The sequence below is a fragment of the Passer domesticus genome, chromosome 8 (assembly GCF_036417665.1).
Source record: "Passer domesticus isolate bPasDom1 chromosome 8, bPasDom1.hap1, whole genome shotgun sequence".
Classification (NCBI taxonomy): domain Eukaryota; kingdom Metazoa; phylum Chordata; class Aves; order Passeriformes; family Passeridae; genus Passer; species Passer domesticus.
Window position 1 is genome coordinate 6853052 of NC_087481.1, and position 25675 is coordinate 6878726.

The following is a 25675-nucleotide window of genomic DNA, read 5'->3' on the forward strand; positions in this document are numbered from 1 at the left end:
GGAGGAGGAGAAACTTGATGGACTGTTCGTTTGTCCTTGGAAAGGTGGCACTTTCACCCTCCAATCCACTGTCACCTTTGGAAATCTATAAATGTTGGAGTGAAAAAATAAGCTTCTCCTTTTTCCTGCCTTGAGAGCAACAGCATCTCTGCGTTGTGTTGTCTTGTGTCCTATAGTGACATTTCAGCACTGTCCCTGCCACTCTTCCCTCCTGTGTGCAGCAGTGTCACAGCAGCCTGAGGCACCTGGGAGGCCCCAGTGCCAGCAGGGACTTGAGATGACAGCCCTGGGCTCCTGGAGGTTGTGCAAGGAACGGAGCTGGGGACTCCCAGTCCATGGGGAGCTTCCAGATGGAAGAGGCTGCTGTGCCCAGGCAGCTCCAAGGCCACAGCAAGGAGGGTCTCAACCACTGGATCTGTGCCAGTCCTACAGTCCTGGGCAGCAGCCACTGAGCCCTGGGGGAACAGAGGGCACAGCAAGAGGGACAAAACCAGGCAAGGTCAGAGACTGGAGAGAGTCAAGACATGAGAGGAGGAACAGCTGCTCCATTGCACTCTTGGAGAAAGCTCCTGGCTGGTTCAAAGTGCTGAAAGGCATGAAGGACAGAGAGGAGGCCATACCAAACAGTGCTCCTGTTTCCACACCCTCCCCTCTGCATGTCCCAGAAGGAATTGGATGGACTGTGTTCTTCTCTCCGAGTTGTCTCGTTCAGCATGAGCAGCTTAGCACCAGGAGCTGAAGGAGCTGAAGCCTCAGGCCACAGGAGCTGAGCAAGAGGAGACTTTCTGAGCAAATGAGTGCTGCTAACATGGACCTAGCTGAATTCAGCAGATAGAATCACGGAATCACAGAATCCTTTCTGTTGGAAAAGACCTCTGAGCTCATCCAGCCCAGCTGGTCACCCAGCAGTGCCAAGCCCAGCACTAAACCACGTCCCTGAAGTGCCAAGGCCTGGACAACAGCCCTGAGTGAGGCCTGAACAGCAGGCCCTGAGCCAAAGGTGGCCTCTGGATGAACCTTCCAACCAAAGGCTATCTTTGTATCTGCTCACTGATGAAATATGCATGGTCATTAGCACTGTGATAGATGTAGCCACTCATTAGTGACACATGTATTGATCTTTCTGTATTTGCAAGCCAGACAAGGCCATGAAATCTGACATCTGGCCTTGTTTGGGGCTGAAGGATCAAAGTCAGCTCCCTTGGTTCCTCCTGGGGCCCTGGCCAGGCTTTGGGAGGGACCCAAGAGGAGGATGAAACCAGATGTTCCCGCACTAGAAGTGCTGTCAGTTTGTTCATTCAGCACTGTCAGAGCTGGGCCCTCTCACAGCGGGGTTGGAGCCTCACCTGTGGCTGGAGGCACCTGCAGGAATTCCCAGTGTCCAGGAGTGGCTCTGCAGCCCTTGGCTGGGACAGCTTCCCCCAGCTGCTGTGTGGATCTGGGAGATGGTGAAGTCTGAGGGTAAATGATGCTGGATCTTTCTTAATCACTGCTGCAATCTTTGGTGCTGATAACTGGGTGCATTACTGAGCTGCTCCTTTTGTGATCCTTTGCTGCTTTGAGGTGCAGTAAATGACACTGATTCCTTCTGTTGGAGTCTGTGTCTTTGGTGCTGATCCTGCCCACTGGTAAAACAAAACTGGCAGAGTCTGGCCAGATCACAGCAAAATGTCTCTTGTTAAATGTAAATGTGAGGAATCAGTGCCATCAGAAATTCCCAGATGGGAAGCCCTTCCCTGGAGTTGGCTGGCTCTGGAGTGGGCTGAGGTCGGGGCACCGTGTGAGCAGTGGGGCAGTTGGTTAAAAGAATCTGAACTCCTGGATGTCTTAAAATGTATCCAAAAATTGCATACGGAAAAGGAAAACAACTTGTGGGCTTGGACAGACAAAGATGAATTAGTTAACAGTACATTGGAAATAGCACCTTCAGAAGGAACAATTCTTGTTGGAATGCTCCCACATGGAGCAACAGAAGAAGGTTTTAATCTTGAGCTTGGATGCATTTGTGCAAGTGAAATATTAATATCATAAATAACTATGTACATATTTATAGTATAATAAGACCTTAATATATATATTGATATATATGTTTTATATGTATGTCTATACCTATCTATCTATATCTATATTTCTATATCAATATCTATATCAATGTATAAAATAGTAATAATGTGAAATAGTGCTGACAATCCTAATTTGGTAGCTTTGGCTGCTCAGGGATGTAACACTAAACACTCTACAGAAAAGGATTGGCCAGGACCCTAATGTCAGAAGTAAACTTTGTGAGATTGTATACAATGAAAAAAGGAGGAGGGGATGAAATTGTCTATTTTTACAGGGTTTGCTGATACTGTGATGCAGAGTGCTTTGTCTGTTACTGTGAAAAATACCGTGATTCAGACTGCAGGGTTTTTCATGTACCAGACTATCCTCAAGCTGCAGGATTTGTTGAACAGGTGAAGGGGTTGTTAAAAGAGCAGTTGAAAACATGAGGAGATGGGAACCTGTCCCCATGGAGAACCCATCTCCCAGATGTGCTCCATACCCTTAACAATGGCCCACTGGGGAAATGGAAACCCCTGGCTGTGCACAGCTGCACCCAATTTGCAACTACAACCATGGGCAGTGAGACTTGGACTGCCTGGGAAATTGTTCTGGGTGTGATGGCCCCTGGCAGGGCCAGCCCAAAGGTTGCAGGGCTGGACCTTCATGCATTGGAATTAATGAGGATAAATCAGAAGCAAATGAGAGCTGTCAATACTGAGACAGGAATTCAGATTCCTCCAGGACACTTTGGTTTGGTAACTGCTCGCTTGGAGCTTGGCCTTGAAAAGTGTTCATGTCATGGCAGGAGGAAAGGAGGAATTGATGTAGAATATAAAGGAGAAATTACATCAACCCCATGACAGGGTAGCACAATTATTGATATTGCAATTTTAAGAATGATTGTGAAAAAAGGAGATCCACCTCCAGTCATTACCATTTGTGGAGATAAATGGTTTGGATCCAGCAGTCTTAATAATGGAGCCAGTGTGGGCCCGGAGGCCAAAAGGCCCTCCTGAGGCAGCTGAAGGAGCAGCTTCTAGGAAAGACAGCATTGAATCCTGAAACCTGGGCAGGAACAATGGGAATATGTCCCTGCAGACAAGTATTCTGTGTGAGAACAAGTAGGTGTTACAGGATACTGTTTTACACATCCTGCCAGACCAAATCTCCTTGTTTGGCCCAATGGCCCCTTTGGAAAATGCTCTGATCCACAGGGCTCCCTGTGAAGGCTGCTGTGACACTGAGGGACTTGCACACAAATTCCATCCAGGAGCCTGGGTGCCTTCAGGGACTGGGACCCGGCCCCCTTCCAGCCAAAGGGGAAAGGGCCCCACCAAGCCTTGTTAGCCACAGACAACATGGTACAGCTGAACAGCAAAGGACTTGGGGGCATTATTCTGGAGTTAAAAAGGCACCACCTCCATGGACAACACAATTTTTGTTCCTATCTTGAATGAGATTTAGAAAAAATTAAGAACAGTGTCACTAAAGTACTATTGATGTCTGCAAGTTGTACCTTGATAGTCAGCCAGAATCTTTGTTTGCCACAAACACCTCCAGTGTTTCACCACGGGATTAGTCATCAAAATTTACTGATTAGTTCTGCAAATTTCAAGATCAGGGTAGCCAAAGTACTCCATGTCAGTAATTGCTGGGTTTGTTCTCAGCTGAAGTTGGGAGGAATGGGGCTCCCTTGGAGGGCCCACCCTGTGGGCTGGCCAGAACTCTGTCCATGGGCTCTGACTCGTAACTGTCAATGAAGGGACAGTTCAAGAAAACACAGGAATACAATGATCCGTTTGACAGGACTCACTAAGATTTCCCTTCAGGAGAACCGAAGCCTGTTCTAGTTACAGAGGCCACAGTGTGAGAGGATTTCTGTGCTTCACCATCACTCCCCATGTCAGTAGAGCTTGGGCTGCTGGAGCTGGTCAGTGTCAGTGTTACCCCACTCCTGGCTGCAGGGCCACCATTTAGGGTCCTTCAGCAACAACCACAAGGAAGACCTGGAGCCCAGAGAACATTTTCCTCCCAAGGAGTGCCTTGGGTTTCAGAAAGCAAAAGATTCTGGTTCATCCTGTGCCCCATGTGTGCTGCCCTGTCCTGTGGAGTTGACATGAATAAGCTGAAAGGATTATTGGAAGTAGCAAATGATGCTGTTAAAATGTCCAGTAGCACATCCTATGGGCTCCAACAAACACAAATGGGGACTCCACAGAACCGCATGGCCTTGGATTATCTGCTTGCTGGCCAAGGAGGAGCCTGGGCTTTCATGGCACAGGAATGTTGCACTGCTGTCAGTGATGGGTTTGAAGGCCAACAGTCAGCAATCACCTTGAGAGAAGGAGCAGGAGAAGAGTGGCAGAAAGAAGAAAATTCTTCTTGGTGGGATTGGCTTCATGGCTACCAAAGGAGGCTGCTGTGAAATGCATTTGTGGCAGTGTCTGTCATCATTGCAGTGTGTGCACTTGGTGTGCACTCTGACATTCCATGTTCGAGTTGTTGTGACACTTTGTGATGGGAAGTGGAATATTGAGACTTGTCTTAAAAGAGACAGTCTCAAGAAAAGAGAGGCATTTGATATAGAAGAGAGAATAGTAGCAACTCTTTAGGCATGTTTGAAAAGGAATGTGAATAGCTCTGAGTAATGAAATTTAACAGCACTTAATTGAAGCACAAGGGGAGATGCCTTTATGCCTAATATCTAAACCTAAACTGTGCTATTGAAAGAATGGTTATGAAGGTTGTACTTCATTGTAGGTCTCAGGATCCATCCAAGTAGCAAGGCCTGAACAGGCCTGGAGGCAAAGTTCATCTCTAGATGAACCTTCCAACCAAATGTTATATTTGTATCCACTCCCTAACAAAGCATTATGAACAGTGAATGTGTTCCTTGATAAGACATGGATTTCTATTTCTGTATTCAGAAACCAGACAAGGCCTCCTCTGGCCTTGTTTGGGGCTGAAGGATCAAAGTCAACTCCCTTGATTCCTCCTTGAGCCCTGGCCAGGCTTTGGGAGAAACCAATCAGGAGAATGAAACCAGATGTTCCCACACTAGCAGTGATGTCAGTTTGTTTATTTGACAGTGTAAAAGCTGTGTCCTTTCACAGAAGGCTTGGAGGCTCCTTGCCTGCAAAGGTGGAGGCACCTGCAGGAATTCCCAGTGTCTGGGAGTGGCTCTGCAGTCCTTGTCTGCCCCAGCTGATGTGTGGATCTGGGTGATGGTAAAGTCCGAGGGTAACTGGTGATGGATCTTTATTTAATCACTGCAGGCAATCTATGTTGGTAATGACTGGTGTGCACTGGATTGCTGAACTTCTTTTGTAATTCTTTGCTCACGATTATGTGCTTTGCTGAGATTATCCTTTTGTAATTCTTTGCAGCTGTGAATTATATAAATGACAGTATTCCTTAAGTTGGTGTCTGTGTCTTTGGTACTGACCCTGCCCAGTGCTGAAACAGGGCTCCCTGTTGCCTAAGAGTTACCTGGGAAGGCAAAAACCCTCACTCCAACATTCCCCCCTTCCTCGTTGTTCCCCGCACTTCATACACTGAGCATGATGTCCTGTGGTCTGGGGTATCCCTGGGGTCAGTTGGGGTCACCTGTCCTGGCTGTGTCCCCTGCCAAGCTCCCCACAGCCCCAGCCCCTGCCCAGGGTGGCTGGAGGAGGGGCAGGACAGGCCTTGGCTCTGTTGCAGCTCAGCAAGAACAAAACCATCTCTGAGTGCTCAGCCCTGTGCTCAGCACCCGGCCCAGCCGTGTCTCAGTGCCAGTGTCTGTGCCCTCAGTCCCTGCCAGGGCTTTCCATGGCAGCTGCCAGGACAGGTGACCCAGGTGTCACCCCCAGTGAGGGCTGCCATGGAAACAGTGCCAGCACTGCCCCTTTCTGTCTGGCTGACCTGGCCTTTGGCCCTGGCAGTGCCCTTTGCTGCTGGTTCCTGGTGCCTGAGCGGCCAGCGCGGCACAGGGCAGGTGGCCATGGCACAAGCCCCCAGCCAGGGATCCCCTCTGGCTCTGGGCAGTGACACCAGCCCTGAGCAAGGGGCTGGCGCGCTGGGGCCGGTGCAGTGTCCATCCAACAGTGTCTTGCAATGGCCCAGTGCAGACTGGGATGATGATCCACCCTCCCAGCTGGCCCAGGGCAGGCCTGCAGTGCCCTTCCCCACAGCCTGTCTGCACAGAAGCACTTGCTGGGTGCTCTGCATTTCCCTTCCCTCACGCCTGGATCTCTCCCACACCTCCCAACTCGGAGCTTTCAGCTGCAAGGAGTTCAAAGCTGGTCTGTCCGTCAGGAGTTGGTCTAACTCTGCCCTGAACAAACTCCGGATTTGTGTTTATTGCAGAACTTCCTGTGTGTCTAAAATATTCCTTGCAGGGTTCTGCCTTAGGGAAGGGGAACCTCCTTGGTGGCAGCTTGGGCTTGGCACACACTTGAGGAGGATGTCTGTTTTCAATGGGGAAACTCAGGAGTTTTAGATTGGTTCAAAATACAAAAGAAGATGACCCCTCTTTGGCTGTGTACAGCCAGTTCTCTGAGCAAAGCAGGTCCCAGGTGAGTGAGGAGAGACAAAATGGGCTTGGGGAATGTGGAGCAAGGTTGTCCACGCTGCGTCAGAGCTCAAGGCACAGCTTCTCTGAGCAGGCCAGAGCTCCTTAGGAGAGTCCCTGCTGGATCAATATCAGTCACTGAATGCTGCAATCACCTCTTGTGTAATAAGAACAGCAATAAAAGACACCCTTAAAATAGGAATTCATACTTGCTAGAAGCTCTTTGAAATATTTCTCCATAACTGAAAAAGGAAACCCTCCTAATGAACTGCATTAGAGCAGAGGTGAAATCAAGGCAGAGCCATGGTTTGTCAGGACTTGCTTGATCCTAATGAGCCCTATGGTGCATTTGGAGCTGAGCCCTGGAACCTCAGGACCTGAGAGGAGATTGTACAAACCTGTCCAGGAGTCAAAGTCAGAAGAAAACCCCAAAGTGTGTCAAGGCATGAATGGGTCCCACTGAGGTCCCTCTCCAAGACAGGATCCTCATGGACTCCTTGGAGGAGTGAATTGGTGGCCAGGATGGCACAAAAACCTCTCAGAGACTCAGCGGGGAAAGGAAAATCCAAAGTAGCTTAAACACCTTGAGTTTCTCAAAGCATTAATGAGCCCCACTGAGTGTTGTTTCTGACAAAGCCTCTCCAGGGACTAATTAAAGCAGATAATTGAAGGCCATGATTGCACAAAACTCTCAGAGACTCCAAGGTAAAAGCCAAACCCAAAGTCTTTTGAAAAACCTGCAGTCCCTGGGAGCATTCAGGAACCCCCAGGGCCGTTGCTGAGCAAGGCTCCCCAGGGACTCCTTCCAGCAGATCCCTGAGGCCACTGGGATGTGGGCTAGGGGGGGATGCTGAGGGCAGGACAAGGGGCTGACAGTGCCCAGCCTGGCTGGGGCTGTGCCAGGAGGCCCCAGGGCCTCAGGACAAGGTGTCTCCTCCCAGCCCTTGCTGGCACAGACCCTGCTGCTGTGCCCCAGGCCACCAAGACTTGGCTTCTCTTTGTCCCCACCTGTCATCAGTGCCTCCAGTTCTCTGCTCTGCCTGGGGCCTGGGGACACTTTCTCAGTTGTGTCCCTCAGTGGGACCCATTAAAAGTCCAAGAAAGTTTGGAGTTGGATTCTGACTTGCAGTTCTGGAGAGGTTTCTTCAGCTGCCTCTCGGGGACTGATGTTCAGGGCCTGAGCACAAAGCCCCAGAGGGTCATTAAAGTCCTGGTGCTGTGTCTGTGCTGCTGAGCTGGGCTGGGCTCCTGGCACAGAGGCAGCTCCTGGTAAGCAAGAAGAGCTTCAAAAGCACATTTCTCTTGATGAGCAGCTCTTCTGCCAGCCCAGCAGGGCTGGGGCACTGCCTGCAGCCACCCTGGGCACAGCCCAGAGGCACAGAGAGCTTCAATCAGTCAGGGCTGGGAAGGTGCTGAGAAGTGCCTGGGGCAGAATCACTGCCAGCCCTTGGCACAGGAACTTCTGGCTGCAGGACAATGCAGCTGCAGCTCCTGGAGCCATCTCCTAAAGCTGGAACATCCCAATGCCTGCAGACCCTGTGAGTACATTCTCTGAGTATTTCTGGTGCAGGGGAGGTGAAATGCCCATGAAACTCTGACATGCTGAGGGCTTCTGATCAGTCATAGAATATTTCCAAGAACAGGATTTTTATAATAATGAGGAAATTTCCAAAGGTTTTGTATTCAAGTTCCTACTATTAGAGAATGGCAGGGAGATGGGATAAACAATAAAGGACGATAATTAATTATTAATTATTAATTTTGACAAGTGCCTAAGACATCTGAACTGTTTGTTTTAGTGATCAATAGGTTCACAGGAGATCCCTAATGTGCTTTCAGCCACACTGCTCATGGACAGCAGCAGCATCACCCTTGCTGGACCCATCAGGCTCAGTCTGAGCTGTCCTTTCTCCAAGCTGCAAACAGAACCTGCCCCCAGCCAGTGCCCTCCAAAAAGGCAGGGTTCTGTCAGGCCAAGGAGAGTGCACAGAGATTTGGGGTCTTTGAATGCTGGCACAGAGAGATCAGGCACAGGGAAACACCTGCAGGAGGAAAATCTCCAGGAAGCAGAGAGAAGATCAGGGAAGGAGAGAAAACAAATCCCAGCAATGCTGTGGCAGGGAGAGCTTAGAGATGTCCACAGGAGCCCTTCCAGTGCAGCCCCTCCCTCTGAACAAGCCCCCTCCCTCCTGTCCCCCAGCCAAGCCTCTGCCCTCAGGGCCGGGGCTCCAAGGCGTGAAGCCCCTCCTGTGCAGGCAGAGCTGCAGCAGAGCCGTGGGGCAGCTCTGCAGCCCCGGGCCCAGTTCCCTCTGCAGAGCACAGGGCTGGGAGCAGCTGTCCGGCCCTGGGGGCTCTGGGAGGGGGCACAGCTGGCTCAGGGTGATGCTGTGCCCAGTGCCCGGCTCTGGGCAATGCTGTCAGTGCAGCCAGGGAAGGAGCTGAAACTCCCTTCATCCAATGCCAGCATAAGGACACTTGGAAGTCTCTCTGAGATTTCAGTCCAAGCTGGGAGCTTCAATCCAGGGTGCAAACCTGTCCTAGAGCATCTCTGAGTGATAAGATTAATGGGGAAAGGCAGAGGTGTTCTGGCACTGAAAATGCTGTTGTGTTGGTAAAATGAGCATAGTGAGTCCTTGGCTACAAATGTGGAGCTGGGTTGTCGTGGATCCATCTGCTCTCAGCAGTACCTGGTGATATTTTAGGGGAAACATGGGAAGGTGATCAACCTCCACCTGAGAAAGGTCAAAGCTGTGAGAAATTCTCAACAGGTCAGAAGGACAGACCATTTCCTCTCACTCTCCACTCATCACTTTGCCTCACAAAACTTGCTCTGTTCTCCTTGAGGGTAGCAGAAACCTGAGGGTTTCTGATATCCACGAACAGCAGCAAAGATACAGGGGAGCTTACAAGAAAACCTCCAGAACTCCTGGATACAAAGGGATGCTTGTGTTCCAGGGCAGGATGTACAGGAAATGCCTTTGATTTTGATTGCAGGTATCTCCTCTAACTCTTCACTGTCTTTTTCTCCATGACCAGATCCCCATGTGCAGCCACAGCAAATGTCCAACAGCAGCTCCATCAGCCACTTCCTCCTGCTGGCATTGGCAGACACGCGGCAGCTGCAGCTCCTGCACTTCTGCCTCTTGCTGGGCATCTCCCTGCCTGCCCTCCTGGGCAATGGCCTCATCATCAGCGCCATAGCCTGCGGCCACCACCTGCACACGCCCATGTTCTTCTTCCTGCTCAACCTGGCCCTCAGCGACCTGGGCTCCATCTGCACCACTGTCCCCAAAGCCATGCACAATTCCCTCTGGGACACCAGCACCATCTCCTACACAGGATGTGCTGCACAGCTCTTCTTCTTTTTTTTCTTCATCTCAGCAGAGTATTTCCTGCTGACCATCATGTGCTACGACCGCTACGTGTCCATCTGGAAACCCCTGCACTACGGGACCCTCCTGGGCAGCAGAGCTTGTGCCCACATGGCAGCAGCTGCCTGGCCAGTGCCTTTCTCTATTCACTGCTGCACACGGCCAATACATTTTCCCTGCCCCTGTGCCATGGCAATGTCCTGGGCCAGTTCTTCTGTGAAATCCCACACATCCTCAAACTCTCCTGCTCCAAATACTACTTCAGGGAACTTGGGTTAATTGCTTTTAGTGCTTGTTTAGCATTTGGTTGTTTTGTGTTCATTGTTTTCTCCTATGTGCAGATCTTCAGGGCTGTGCTGAGGATCCCCTCTGAGCAGGGATGGTACAAAGCCTTTTCCACCTGCCTCCCTCACCTGGCCGTGGTCTCTCTGTTCCTCAGCACTGCAGTATTTGCCTACCTGAAGCCTCCCTCGATCTCCTCCCCATCCCTGGATCTGTTGGTGTCAGTTCTGTACTCGGTGGTGCCTCCAGCCGTGAACCCCCTCATCTACAGCCTGAGGAACCAGGAGCTCAAGGCTGCAGTGAGGAAACTGATGACTGGATGATTTCAGAAACATTAAACTGCTGGCCAAATTCTGCCAATCACTTGTAATAAAAGTCATCTTTGATACTTCTTCTTGATTTCCGTGTGGAGATGCTTTTCTTTGTTTTACTTTTTTGATATTGTCCATAAAAAAATGTCATTGTTTGTGCCATTTCTCATTTTCCTTCTCTCCACCTTCCCTGTGTCCACACACTGAGTCAGTGAGGGGTTGCGCTCTCAATGCCTTTAAATTAATTAAAGGATCTCCCAGCAGAGTTTTCTGCAGAGATGCCCTTTTGCTGCCTTCTCTGGAGCTGCAGCAGCAATGTCTGTGTGCAGAGCTGGGGCAGATCAGTGCTGGCACAGCAGCTGTGCCCAGCAGCAGCAGCAGCACTTGGTGTTGGCAGTGCTGCTGCCGTGGCCCTGCCCCGCTGCCCTGGTGGCCCTGGTGTTGCTGCAAGGCCTGAGTGCTCTCGGGGCCGGGCACAGTCCTGGGGGTGGCAGTGCTAGGGCTACAGCAGAGACGAGCTATATAATATAAATAATTTGTAATATAAATAATCTTTGATAATTCTTTTGGGTTTGGTTATGCATTTGTTCTTTTTTCCCCTGCATTTTAGGTTTTTAATATTGTCCACAATGTAAACCTATTGTTTGTGCCATTTTCCATTTTGTTTCTCTCCACCTTCCCTGTGGCCACACACTGTTTCAATGAGGGTCAGTGCTCTTAGTGGCTGTTATGGTTTGACTCTGGCACAGGGCCAGGGCCTCTATGAAAGGTGTATTTCTAAAATGGTTACTGGGAGATGTGACCCGGAAACAGAACAGAGCAGGCTCTTACTTGGGGATGGAGGAAAAAACACAACACTTTATTAATTACAATATCTAAAAAGGAACACACACACAAAGCTAAGAATGAAAACCCTCCAAATACATTCCTCCTCCTCCCCTCCATTTTCTCCACAGAATGAAATAACATCATAGATTTTCACCCTGTCACCAATCTCTCACATAATCAACTTTCAGTCCATCATCAACCCTCAAATAATCAACCCTCAAATCCATCAGGAAGAGAGGAGTCCCCCCTTGCACCACAAGCTTCCCCCAGAAACACAATTGAAACCTCCTGTGTTTCCGTGCCACTCATGGCACCACCCAGAGAACATCGGCCCTCGCGACTTCTCCCCTCATGTCCAGTGCTCTCACCACTGGACACGGGCCAGGACTGCTTTTAGGGTTCCATGTTTAAGGATGCTCCACCCAGTTCCAAAAGCAGCAGTCTCTCAACTTTGGGACATCAGTCCCCCCAGATTTCACCCCCTGGGGCTGAGGGGCCTCGTGAACAGAGATCTCAAACCCTCTCTGAGGACAGAGGGCATCTCACACCCTCCTCACCCATCTCTGTTCTCGCCACTGCTTCACTCTTGACTCCAAGGTGCTGCCTCTCCCTAAATACAGTCTCCGGGTCACAGGAAAAACATGGGTCCATCCATGGCCATACAAGAAAGAGTCCAGCTCAAGGCCACTCCATCATCTCTTCCCACCCAGGACTCTTCTCACCTCTTCCAACTTTGCTCGCACTTGCCCATTTCATCATGCTTCATCTCTCTCTCTCTCTCCTCATTCTGATTCAGGACGATCAGTATTTGTAAGGTTTCCATTATTCTTCCAAGGGGTTAAAATCTTTGCGTCTGTCTGCCCAGGACTCCCACAGCTGCTGGCCATGATGCCAGTCCATGATACCGAATTTCAAGGCAGCACAGGCACCGGCTCTCTCTCTCTATCTCTCTCCAGGGGGGTAGGAGGGGGGCCCGATGCTTCTCAGGCTCCTCCACCCTTCCATCTTGCAAGGCCTTCACCCCCCTCCTCTGCCCAAGGCTCCGGCCTACCTCACCCGGCCGCATGGCTTCCCTCCCCCAGCCAGCCCCAGCTGGGCTGGGGAACTCTGAGCTCCTCCACTGACTGGGACCAAGAGAGAGCTCTCCTGGGAGTTCTTGCTTTTAACTCCCTGTATTCTCAGAGGCGGTCCACACCTTCAGTGGCCAAACCAGGTGCCAATATTCCAATCCAAGCACTGATTGGTTTGACCACAACCTCCCAAAAAACTCACTTCCTTCTTAACCTATGACAGGTTGGGAGAAAATTTGCCTTGGTATCATTTTGTCACAGTACGTATCATTTTTAAAGTAACCCCAAAACCACATAGTTAGCATGTGATAGCTCTGAATCCATGTGTCTGCCTTGCAGTGGAAGTTAAAGATCCATTAAATCCTCACCTTATTAACCATAAAGCAAACTGGATAACAGCCACAGCAGCCTTAGCTATGGTTAGCCTGTGTTCCCAGGGATGTCGGGGTGCTGCTGATGGGGCAGAAGGAAGAGCTCCAGGCCCTCTGTGAGGGTGAGTGAGGGCAGTGGGCTGTCAGTGGGGCTGGCTGGGTGAGCTGCAATGCCTGGGCAGGGAGCTGCAATCCCTGCCCCGGCTGCGGTGGGCTTTGCTCCTTTTGTGGACAAGGGGTGGTGTGGGCAGAGCACACAGAGATTTTAGGGACATGGGTGAGGGGATTCATGGCCAGCACCTTGCAGCTGATCCCTTTGGCTGCTCTTGTCTTGTGGGCATGGCAAGAGCTGGGTGGGATGGCCCTGGCAGGAAGGTCTCCTTGGATTCCTGATGATCCAGGTTCTGACAGTGGCTCTGTTCCTCTCTCTTCCAGCCCCTCAAGCTCTGAGTGAAAACAACAGCCCCTCCCACATAAGCATATTTGTTCAGGTGATGTTCCAGGGAAGAGCTGCAGAACTACTTTCATTTGCTGGCTCAGAAGAGCCTGTGTCTCTTTAAGATCTCCAGATCCCTTGGAAGGTGAGACCACCTGAGGACCAGAGGAGACCAGCTGGAGCTCCAGGCACAGCTGATGACTGGCACAGCTGAGCCTGTGGGAAGCTCCCATAGCTCCTGCCTTCTCCCTCCCTGCTGACAGCTGCCTCCCTCCAGCCCTCAGACCCTGCCCATCCCCTTTCTTCCCTCCCAGCTCACCCCTTTGCTTCACCTTCCATTAATAAACAGTTTGGCTTCCTCGCTTTGCCTGCATCTCTGTGGAACTGATGCGATGCAAATCCAGAGCCCTGGGACACACAGGCCCCTCCTGCTGTTCTCTTCCACGCCGTGTTTTGTGCACAGACACAGAGGAACGAGGGCAGATCAGGCTGGAATGGTCCCTGTGCTGAAGGTCCAGTTCCACAACACTGTGCAGTTACAGATCTTGCTGAGCACCCTGGAGCCCCTGGACTTTGGAAGAGCCAACCTGAGGATGCTCTGAACCCAGCTGTGAGGGATTCCATGGCAAGCATCCACAGAGGGCAAAGGAGCTTGGAAATGCTGGACGGTTTCAAGAACAGCTTCCTGAAAGCACAGCAGTGCTCCATCCCTTCACAGGATCAGGAAGAGGGCAGAACCAGAGACCATCTGGGCTTAACAGAGAGCTTTGGGTGTGCCTAAGAGCAAATGAAGCAGCAGCACGGTGCCCAAGATTCAGAAGTGCAACCGTGCCAGTGCCCGGAGCCCTGTCAGACAGTGCTGGGATCTTGGGTGTGGTTCTGGTCCCCACAGCTGAGGAATGGCAGCCCCAGCCTCAGACCCAGTCAGAAATCTAAGCAAGTGAGACCAGAGGGAGGGCACCCTTCCAGTTTCTCTGGGGCATGGCCGCCAAATAACCCCTGCTGCTTCTTCCTCCGCCTGTGTTTGGGGTGTGATGCTGGCAGAGCCAGCTAGGTTGTGCTCTCTGTTCCAAAGCCTGTTGGGTGCAGGCATGAAAAGCACTGTGTGCACAGTGGAGAGTCCTGGAAGGTGCTGGCAAGAGCATCCTGCGGGGACAGGGCTCTGGTGTCTGGCTGGAAAAGCCTGGTTTTGCTGCTGTGACCACAGGCAGGAGTTGAGGCAGCTGAAGAGGCAGCGAGCAGCCTGTGTTTGTAGAGGGCCTGGGGCTGCACGCCTGAACCTCCACCTGGAAACTGACTTGGGGAATACGAGCTAGAGCTGGAGTGCCTGTCCTGAAAGGACCTGAAGTCATTCAGCCTTGCCAGCTTTTCTAAAGGTGTTCCCCAGGAAAGCTACACATTTGGGGAAATGCCTTTGGAGGAAAGGGGCTTGCTTCTCAAGGAAAGTGCTTCCCAGGGAGCTCCCAGTGAGGTAGGTAAAAGTGTCCCTTTTGGCTCTCTGTGCTCCTTTCAGTCCTTGAGGCCTGTTGCACTTGGCAGAGGGGCAGGGCAGTGAATAGCGGGTTTGGCATCTGCCTGGACCTGTGGAGACCAAGCCAAGCACCTGCAGCAGGGTGTCTTCCCCCACTTTGGACAGAGGTGTGAGCAGGAGAATCTCTGTCCAGCCACAAGCTCCAAAACTCTCTGAGATCTGTGAATTAAAAGTCTTTATGCACACACTTTTCACATCTTCCCTGTCTGCTGTGTTTCAACTCTTGGCAAGATGCATTTGCCTCTAGCTTGGTGGAAGCTGCTGTGGCCCAGGGCCAGCACAGAGCTGGGCTGGGTGGGTCAGGCAGCATGGCAAGTCTTGGTGTGTCCCTGGCCTCAGAAAAGGCTTGGAAGCTTTGCCTCCCCAGGTGTCCTGCTCATTGGCTCTCCCTGTGCATCTTGGAGAGAACAAGGTAGGCATTTCTGGCAGCTGGGCATCAGCAGGCTTTAAACTGGGGCCGTGTTGTGGAGCAAGCCCAGCTGAGATACCCTGAGAGGAGCCCAGTGCTCCTTGCTCCCCTCTGCTGACTCATGAGCGTTTGTCTGGTTTTGGGATGACCCTGGCTGTGTCAGAGGGTGCTACGTGGACACGAGACAGCCGGTCCTGTCCCGCTGGGTCCCAGCAGTGCCTCGCAGCAGTCCTGCATCCACATCAGGATGCTGGCCAAGAGAGGTCTTGGAAGCTGAGGCAGCTGATTTTAAGCTTGTGCAGGTGCCTACATGTCAAGGCCAACGGTGTTCCCTCAGGAAACAGCAGTCCTGAGGGGTCTCCCTCATTCAAAGAAATTGGCCCTTTTACTGGCAGGGGTCTCCCTCATTCAAAGAAATTGGCCCTGGCAGGAGGGCAGGAGTCTGCCCCCCACTAAAATATTTCTCTGCCACGTATAAATTTCAGTGGGTTGATGTAGGAATTGCATCAAACACACCATCCATCTTTATGCTGCTGAGATGATTTGATTGGCAGGGGGTTCAAAATACACTGTGTCAGATTCCTATACTTGAAGCTGATGTCCAGATACTGGCCAGAAGCAGTCTTGATGCCCTAAAAAGCACAAAGTCTTCCTCATGCCGTCTCTGCACTGGGCTGATTCTGTATTTCCCCTTAGTTCTTCTGGTAGACTATGTCTAAAGCTTTTTCCCAAGTCACTTTCATGTCAAGTTAGGCCAGCCAGGTTTTTCTTATGCTAATTGGTGCTAAGTACTTATGTCTGTCTGTGCTAATTACTTGTTTACTAATGTGAATGCCTTGTGCTTACTTATGTCAAACAAAGGCCTTGTTTCATTGCCAAAGGTGCCTGAGGCTGCCTGCTCCCTGTGGCACCTGTTGCTTTCCTGTGGAATGTTCTACCTGCCCTGAGAGTAAAGAGGGAGCTGGAGAAAGAGCTTGCCAGGCTGCTCTGGATCCTTGACCAGCAGTCCTGGTTAAGTGGAGAAGTCCGAGCTGAGCAAAGGTGCCAAAGGAACAGCCGTGCACAGGAAGGCTCGGTGGGAAGGGTGATCCAGGAACCACAGGCCTGGCAGCTGAGCTGCCACCGGGGAAGGCCTTGGAGCAGATCCTCCTGAGGGCCATCCCACAGCACGTGCAGGGAACCAGGGCATCTGCTGGAGGGTGGGAAAGCTCTTCAGAGGGACGGGGACAGCTGGGGGTCCTGGCGGGGTGTTAACAGCTTCTGTGGGGGAGTTTGGGGAGTTGGTGTTGGGGGGGTGTTGGAGAAGGCGTTCTCTGGAAGGTGAGAGGTCTTGGCTGGAATTTGAGTCAGTTTGAAGGCAGCATCTGTGGCTTGGCACAGCTTTGGTTACAGAGGGCAGAAAGACTATCTGTGACTTTTCCTCTTCATGGTCCTGATTCTCCTGCAGGGAACAAGAGGGGAGAGCTGTATTTTACTGGCCACTGAGATAACTGTACCAGGGGGAGGATTAGCCCTTTTGCCATCTACTCATTTGTTTGGGCTACTTTTGTAACACTCAGTGGACTTTCATTTCTTGAGAGCTTTTATTCCTTAAGAGAATTTGGATAATATCATCCTTTCACAGAAAAGGATGTTTGCAAACCAAAGAATGGCCCTTTTTTTTGCCTCTGTGTAGTGTTATGTTCTGTCAAGTGACTCTCAGTGGATGAGGTTAATGCAAATGAGTTGATGCTTTGAGATGGGAAGCAAAATTCCAATTCTTCACCTTCTCAGGTCATCCCAATCAATTTGGGAAGTTTGCAACTTTTTGGAACTACTTGAGTTGAGCAACGGGAAGTAAAGCTTTCCTGAAGTGAGGCTTGTTAAATGCCAGATTCTTCTGTGCCTACCCCACTAAGGTGTTTTTGTGCTGAAGGAAATTACTTCAATAAGAAAAATAATTTCAGGATGTAGGGCTTCTGATTGAGACCAAGTGTTGCCAGCAGTTGTTCCGAGTGCTCCTGCCAACAGCCCCTGCAGGAAGGAGCACAGCCCCCAGTGCACATGGGCTTTGGCTGCCCCAGGCACAGAAGCCCCCCGGGGGCACAGGTCTCTGGGGCAGGAGAGGGACAGCAGCACTGCCAGGGCTCAGGGGGTAGCAAGTATGCTTGGGCAGGGACTCTGCCACACCTGCTGATGTCAGTGCTCCCCTGGCTCCAGGGGTCAGAGCAGCATTTGTGCCCTGGCCCACACACTCCTTGTCTGGGTCACATCTGCGGGTTTAGGATGGCCAGCAGCCGGGACGTGTCCCAGGGAGGCCGTGCCAGCTTCTGTGGAAGGCCCCGTGCCCTTCCCAGCATGGCTGTGTCGGCAGCCCTGGGGACTCCTTCTGCTGCCCTGAGCCCACAGAGCAGGGCAGTGTTTGCTGATGGTTTGAGCCATTCCTAAAGACTCTGTCGGGCTGCATTAGACACTTGGGACCAGGGATTCCTTCCAACCGGGGCCACTTTGGGTGGGCTGGGGGTGGCCCCAGGGCAGGGGGCGGTGTGCGCAGGGGCCCTTTGTGACACAGTGCAGCATGGTCACCGTGGCATGGAACGGGTGTCCAAGAGCTCTTTGTGACACGTGGTGACATAGGAGCTGGAGGTGGCAAGACCACGCCACAGTGCTCGGAGCACACAACGGGACAGGACGGGACAGAGCGGTGCTGTGAGGAGCCCCTGCACAGCACACTCGTTCGTGTCTGACCCGGAGGCTTTCCGAGACGTTATTTCTGCAGCTGACCTCGAGGCCAAACCACAGGACTTGCTGGGCCCTGGCCTTCCCGAGGCTTCTCTTCTGCAGGTGCCCTCGAGGGCAGACCGTGGGACTTGGTGTCCTGGAGGCATCTCCCATCCCTGCCGCCGGTGCCCTCGAGGCCAGACCAAAATCCTTGACAGGAGTCTCCTGTCCTTGTGGCAGGAGCCCTAGAGACCAGAGTGCAGGACTTGCTGTCCTGCAGCCTTCCTGAGGCTTCTCTCTTGAAGGTGCCTTCCAGGCACGACTGCAGGACTTGCTGACTCTGAGGTTTTCCGAGGCATCTCTCCTGCAAGCAGCCACAAATCCAGTCACTGACATGGAGCAGAGACCCCCAAAAGTGCCCAAGCTGGCCTGGGTGGAGGAGGAGGAAGAAGGCCCTGGAGCTGCCCCAGCACAGGAGACTGAAGAGGTGGTGCCACTCGAGCTGCCACAGGAGGGTGAGTGGCAGAGCTGGGCCAGAGGACTGGTGCCTGCAACCAGCTTGGCATCCCGTGGCATCCCGTGGCATCCCATCCCATCCCATCCCATCCCATCCCATCCCATCCCATCCCATCCCATCCCATCCCATTCCATCCCCTGGGGACATGCCCATGGACAGGACAGAAGAGGGGCCAGGCAGACACCCCACAGCAGCCATGCTCCATCCCCTGGGGCATCCCAGGGCTGTCCCTGCCTGGAGAGCGCAGGGCTGGGTTGTGTTCTCTGGCCTCTCCCGCAGCCCCTCAGCTCTGGCTGTGCTCGCTCTTTGCCAGATGCAGCCGTGGGGCAGACACAAGAGCAGGACCCTGCCCGTGGCCGCTTCCGCAGAACAGCGCAGGTACCTGCAGCCATCCCCACCTGGGCTGGGCCTGCTGTCACCACGCTTGGAGCATTCTGTGGAACATCCCTGGCTTCTTGCCCTTCTCCTATAGCTGGTCTGCAAATTCATCAAGCGAATTCGGCAGGAAGAGACCAGCACCATGGGCACTGGGTTCAGAGCATATTCGAACATCTTCAAAACCAAGACCAGTGCTGCCCTGCTGAGCATGCTCGTACAGGAGGGGTTTTGCAATCCAAAGCAAGTAAGCAGCCTGTGGCCAGGTTTTGATCCTCCCAGGAAGTGCTTGGCCTCCCAAGCCACACCCGCTGGTCGCTGGACGCCTTTGAGGCCATGGCAGTGTGGTGAGAAGGGAAGCACTTCCCTGGGGAAGCTGGCAACATTCCTCCCTCTGGCAGCTTTCCAAGTCTCCCTGTGCCTTCTCCAGGTGCCCGCCATGGTGAGGTACATCCACCAGTGGCTCATGGCCAATCAGTTTGTAGAGCACCGGCTGAACAGGACCCTGCTGTATCTCACCAAAGCACAGCCAGCTGATGTAGTCATGACGCTCCTGCGTGTGGCCCCGTCCTGTGACAGGTATGGGCCCACCTGCCCAGAGGGCTCAGGGCTCCCCAGCCCATCAGCCTGTCCAGCCTCTCCCAGGTGTCTGACCAACAGAGACTTCCAGGGCTCTCTGGCTGCTCCCTTTGCCACCCTGGCACGTCAGTCCCCGAGCCTGCTGCCATGCCCCCTCGCTGCCCCTCAGGGGCCTGTCCCCACAGGGCTGGGCTGCCTGGCTGCTGCTGGCCAGGGACAGTGGGCAGAGGCAGAGCTGGCAGCCAGTTCAGGTCCCCACTGCTGCCCAAGCCATGGTGCTGTGTCTGAGCCCCCCCTGAGACAGAGCTCTAACCCCACAGAGCTGTGTTGACCATGTGGAACAGCATCATGTGCTCGTCCAGGACTGCGGAGCCTGCGCTGCTGATACTCCTGGATGTGCTGAGGAGATGGCCCGAGCACAGCACGTGCACCTCGGATGGGGACAAAACGGGTGTCTTTGTCCTGGCTGTGAGTTTCTGCAACTGGCCTTTGCTGGCCCCAAAGCCGCCTCTCCAGCAGCTCTCCATCCTCCTTCCCCCACTGCATCTCCCTGCCTCAGGCGCTGGGCTGAAACCTGGCCTTGGGGCAGCTTCAGGGGCACCAGGCCCGGTGCTCCCCCTGCCTCTCTCCAGGCCTCTCCCTCCCCTGCTCAGGCCCTGCCACACGGACACCTCGGCACTGAGCGCTGTCTCGGGGGGCTTTGCAGGCAACTGTGGTGATGTGGAAGATCCTCCAGGTGCCCTGTATCCCACGTATTGTGATGGTGTATTTCCCCCGCCTCTTTGTGCATCTGCTCTTCCAAGTCCTCTTCAGCACTCTGGATATGCCAGAGAAGGTCGATACCTTCTGGAAGGGATGCCAGCAGCAATACGGCCTTGCCATCAGCCCCAACAGGTTCTCCATCCCACTCCTCCTGTCCCTGCCACATCCCTGGGCAGGAGCCAGTGCTCCAGCGTGACCTGGGCTTTGCTCTGCACGCAGGTTTGCAGTGCGGACCCTGATGTCCCTGCTCTGCCGAATGCAGCACGAGGATGTGGTGGTGGCAATGGAACGCAAGTGTGGCTGGGACACGCTGCTGTGTGCTGACACCCACCACTATGCCGTGGGTCTGCTGGCCAGGTGAGACCCCCTTCTCCCCGCTGCCTCTGACATTCGTGCACTGTGCCCAGGGAGCCCCACACAGTCCCTGTGGGCATGAACCACAGGGCCTTGTCACTGAGGGACAGCCAAGCAGAGTGGAAAAGGCTGGGAGAGGAGGGTGCCCATAAGGAGCCGCCTCCCAAATAGCCCAGGGCCCCGTGCAGGATGCTGGGGAAAGACCAGACCTCTGTGAGTCAGTCCTGGCAGAGGTCTATCCCCCAGCCCGCAGTCTTGGTTACTTTTTCTCCTGCCAGGGAGATGTCCTGTGTCTCCATCCCCTTGCGTTCCCAGATCATTCGCTACCTGCTCCGGCTGCTCAGCACCCAGGAGCCACGCTGGGAGCTGCCTGCCCTGGCGTTCCTTGCAGAGGTGAGCCTGATGGCCAGTGCTGCCTCACTGAGCTGCCTCCCAGCTCTCTGCCCTCTCATAGCCACAGCTGCCCGCGCCCTGTGCTGCTGCCTGGACCCAGCCCTGTGCGGTTCTGGGCTCCTGCCGGCCGGGTCCCCTGACACTGCCCTGTGCCTTTCAGGTCCTCGAGTTGCTGGACTTGAGTGAACATGGTGCTAGCAGACTCCAGCAAATCTTGTCAAGGCAGCTGCGGAGCGAGTGCAGGGAGAGGCGTCGCCTGGCACTCAGGGTCCTTTTTGAGATCATTGACGATCCCTCAATGGTGAGAAAGGGGCAGCGCCTGAGGCTGAGCTAGAAAATACATCTCTTGGGCTTGGCTGGGCTCTGGGAACTGGGGCAGGTGCTCCCAGCTCTCTTGCCTCCCGGTTCAGCTGCCTGAGTGCTTCGGGACAGACCTTTAGCCTCTGAGCCCTGTGGCAGCAGGATGGATGGTGATTCACAAACTTGTCTTCCGCATAGAGCAAAAAAATGTGGAGCCTGACTGAAAGTCTTGTGGAGCTCCTGTGGGACGCAGATGGCGAGATAGTCAGCATGACAGTCATGCTACTCAGCTTTATCATCTTGGACAATGACATGCTGATACCCAGCCCCATGGCACTGCAGCTGGTTGAGGCGCTCCTGCCACTCTTTGACCATGTAAGGCTTGCTGCCCCCAGCCACGGCCCCTGGGTGCTGCCCGGACACTTTGTGCCCTGTGGATTTGCAGGCTGCGCCAAGCTGAGCCCTGTGCAGCTGATGCTGAGGTCTTTTTTTCTTCATTTCATACAGGAGAATAGCCAGGTGCAGCTGCTCTCCATACTGCTCTTCCGAACATTGGTGACTCTTCCACAGGAAAAGGAAAAAAAGGCCCTGAAGACACACCTGCGCCAGAGCCTGCTGCCACTCTTCTTCCACTGCTACAATGAGAATCAGCGTGTGGCAGAGGTGAGGACTCGTGGGCTGCTGCTGTCCCCCTGGCAGGGGGCTCGTCTGCCTCCTGCCCTGGCGCCTGCCAGGCTGCAGCCTCCTCCAGGCCTTGGCACAGGGACGCGGGTCCTGCACCCTGGGCTGTGGGGCCATCTCCGCGTCTCTGCTGCTCCCCAGGCCTCTCTGGAAACGCTGCTTTGTGTGGTGGAGTTCCTGAAGAGAAGCGATCTTGAAAAACTGGTGAAGGACAAGAAGCTGTGGAAGTTCACTGAGTGCCTGGTAAGGACGGGCTGGAAGCCCCAGCCTCAGCCTGGAGAAGGCCCCTGAGTGCGGTGCTCAGGGTGCGGCGCTGGCAGCTGTGCCCCTGCCCGCTGCTGCACCCAGAGGCCGGGCGGGCTCTTCTCCAGGCTCCTGTGGGCCCGAGCCGGGGGCCGATGGAGCCCTGGCCCGGCGGGGCTGCAGGATGGGATGGCAGTGCAGCTCCCCGGGCACCAGCCGGCCCTCTGCCCCCTCCAGAGCCTGGCGCCAGCGGCTGCTGGCCGCGCCTCAGGGCTGTGCGGGCAGGGGAGGCCGGGGCTGGGTGCAGGGAGCACCTGGCCGAGGGGCTGAGCCCGCGCCAAGCCTTCCCTGCTGCCGCTCTCTGCAGCTGGCAGAGGACACGAGCCCAGCGGCCGAGCACCTGCGCCGGGCACTGCCGTACCTGCGGAACCCACAGGAGTCCCTGCGAGAGGCGGCCATCAGGTTCATGGGTGAGCCACGAGCCCATGGCCATTTTATCTGCTCCCTCCCCGCCCCGCCACAGCTCGGGCCCAGCCCTGCCCGCTGCCACGGCAGTGCCGTTCAGGCCCGGCGCCGTGGAGCCCCGCCTGGGCTCAGCCCTGCTGCTGCCCTCTGGCAGCCGTGCCCTCGGGCGGCAGCGTGCGGCGTGGCCCGGGCTGAGCCCTGCCGGGCCAGCAGGGCGTGTGGCCACAGCGCCGGCAGCGCCGCTGGCAGGGAGCTGTGCCGCTGGTGCCGTGACAGGCTCTGTGTTCCCAGGCATGGCCGGGCGGCACCTGAGGGGGAAGAGGGAAGAGCTCCAGCTCATCTGCAGCGGTGAGTGAGGGCAGCGGGCTGGCAGCGGGGGCTGGCGGGGGCAGCTGTGAGCCCTGCCCCGGCTGCCGAGGGCTCTGCTCCTCGTGCGGACGAGGGGCAGCGTGGGCAGAGCACACAGAGATTTCAGGGCCATTGGGGCATTCGTGGCCTGCAGTTTCGGTCTGATCCCGTTTCACCCTGCTCCCTCCCGGCCATGGCTAGAGCGGGCTGGGATGGCCCTAGCAGGGGGCTCTCCTCAGGTCCCTGCAGATCCAGGATCTGACCATTGCTCTGTTCCTCTCTCTTTCAGCCCTTGAACACCTGACAGAAGACATCAGCAGTGCCGTGTCAGACGCAGCACTTCAAACATTGTATGTCCTCCAAGCACTACAGAGTGTGCGATATTCCATCTTCCAGAGGCTGCAAAATCAATTCCGCAGGGCATGGAGGACACGGCCTCGTCTGTCAGGGCTCGGCTGGCTGTGCTGCTGGAGCTCTGCAGAGAGCTGATCCCAGAGGCTCTGTCTGCTGGGCTCACCTGAGCCAGCAGGAATTTTCCATTTCTTTGAGATTATTCTTTTCTTCTTGTTGTTTTTTTCTTTAGTATATGAATATAGGATGTGTTGTAATAAACAGACTCCCAGGAGCTTTCTTTTGCTGCCCAGGGTCTGCAGGGCATAGGGGAAGAGGGGGAAAAGGGTGTCTGGGCTCAACAAGCTGCCCAGGCGTGCAGTGTTGCAGATAAAATGTCCAGAAGCCCCTTGGCCTTTGGTGGGTCTGCTGAAGCCTTTGTGCTGCCAACAAAGCAGGTGGGCAGAGGCCGGAGCTGCAGGGATCCCTGTGAGACCGGTGCCTGGAGATGGCCACAAGCCCTGTCCCAGGCAGGAACCGCCATCCGTGTCCTCCTGCCTGTGTGCTGCTGGCTGGATTGCTGAGGGCTCCCAGGTGCCTCTGGATGGGGCTCCTCTGGAGCTCCTGTGGGGCTGCGGCGCTGCTGCCGGGCAGCTTGGCCGGGCTGGGGGAGACCCTGAGGGGACGAGGCCATGAAGGGATGAGGAGCAGCAGAAGCCCTGACAGGACAAGGCAGTGGGAAGGCACAAGGCGGGTGGGTGAGGGACTGGGTGGCTCTAACGTTGGCCCGGGGGTGGCAGTGGGTTGGAGACAAAGAGACCACTCACCCTGATTTTCATCTCTGCAAACAGAGAGCGCTTATTCTCAAGCCCTTCATTATAAAGAGCCTTTGAAAAACCCAGTCTGGAAAATGTCATGGGTCTGATCTCTACGCCCCTTCAGATTCTGGGCAGTGAAATGCTGCAGCCTTGGGAGAGATGTGACTGGGCGAGGCCCTGTCAGTCACACCAGGGGCTGGTACCATCACACAGTACAAGCCAGCCTGCGCTGTGACACACAGCAACAGAGTGCGAGGCACAGCTCCGGGTGCTCCCCACGAACCTCAGCTCTGGGAGCACTGTCTGCCCCAAGCTCCAGGGGCTGCAGTGGGAGCCCGGCTGGGCTCTGCCCTGGGGCCATCCTGCAGGGACAGCTGGAAACAGGGAGCATTCAGCTGCCACAAACAGCCAAGCCAGGGCTGCAGGGCAGCTGCTCCAGCCCGGACTGCACTGCTGTGTGCTGTGCTCTGGGGCTGGGGCTCCCCACACAGTGGACTGGACTGGAGTGCCAGAGGAGACAGAGAAGCTTCAGCTTCAGCCTCACTGAGGTGGCTGCGTGGGCTGGGAAGAGTGGGGAGGCTCAAGGGGATTCACAGAGCTCATCCTGCTGCAAGGATGAAGGGAGTGGGAACTCAGCAGTGAGGAGAGCTGAGGGCTGGAGAGTGGCTCTGAATGACACTAAAATGCCACTGGACCTCTGAGACATTGCTGCTCCTCAGCCAGTGACAGCATGAGTCCCTAAACCTGGGGCTCAGCCCTCCTTGTGGTCAGGGGCATCAAGGAAGGCAACAGAGTGATGGAGACAGCAACGGGCTGGGAATTCACTGGGGAAAAAAAGGGAGAATTTGAGAAGTAAAAGGCAGGTGGGGGAGAGAACTGTTCAGAGAAGGGCTGAGCTACATCTTGAGCATGGTGAAAAATGACATTTGGAGTCATCCCAGATTGATTTCATTTCAGAAGATATTGAACAATTTTAATTTTTGGGGGATGTCTTGTTTTCCTCTGGAGGTGTACACTCTGCAAACTTGAGCTGCGTTGTCAAAATGCTCAAGCAAGCCTGTGCTGCAGGTGACACCATTTCTTCTTTGGCTGATTCCGGCCCGGTGCTGAGCTCCAGCAGAACCCTGGCAGAGCCCAGAGCAGCCTCAGCATCCGCAGAGCCCGGCTGCAAGGAGAGAAAGCAGAAACTGCCCGTCAGCTGAAGGCTCCTGTCCCCTTGTCCCAGCTGCCCGTGGTGCCCAGGCCATGCTGGCTGTGCCCAGAGCTGTGCCCAGAGCTGCCCATCAGTGCTGCCTTGGGGAGCAGGGCAGGAGGGCAGGACATGTGCCCAGCCTGCAGCCAGCCTTGGCACATCCACCTGCTCAGCAGCTGCCCAGAGCAGGATGCTCCTGTGCTCGCTGCCATCTCCCAAAAGCTCTGAGCCCACCCTGCCAAGCAGACAGGGACCCACCTCATGCCATCCATGGCTGGAAGAAAAGCTGGTCCCAAACGATGTCCTCAGACTGCTCCAAGGGCACGGCCCATCCACGCCGCAGCTGCTCCCAAGAACTTCCTGATCCAGACTGGACCAACCAGAATGCTTCCTCTAGAAAAACAAACAACA

At 54.4% G+C, this 25675-nt stretch overlaps 1 protein-coding gene, 1 long non-coding RNA gene and 1 pseudogene across 2 annotated transcripts in view; all 3 read left to right on the forward strand.

Moving 5' to 3' along the window:
- Nucleotides 1-25675, forward strand: part of LOC135305560 (zinc finger protein 418-like) — a 409899-nt gene that overhangs the window by 52028 nt on the left and 332196 nt on the right. The window lies entirely within an intron of this gene.
- LOC135305975 (olfactory receptor 14J1-like) lies at nucleotides 10024-12204 on the forward strand (annotated as a pseudogene).
- On the forward strand, nucleotides 12428-15501 carry LOC135305749 (uncharacterized). The gene is made up of 3 exons (XR_010366733.1): nucleotides 12428-12953; nucleotides 13267-13412; nucleotides 13617-15501. It is a non-coding gene; the product is annotated as an uncharacterized LOC135305749 (long non-coding RNA).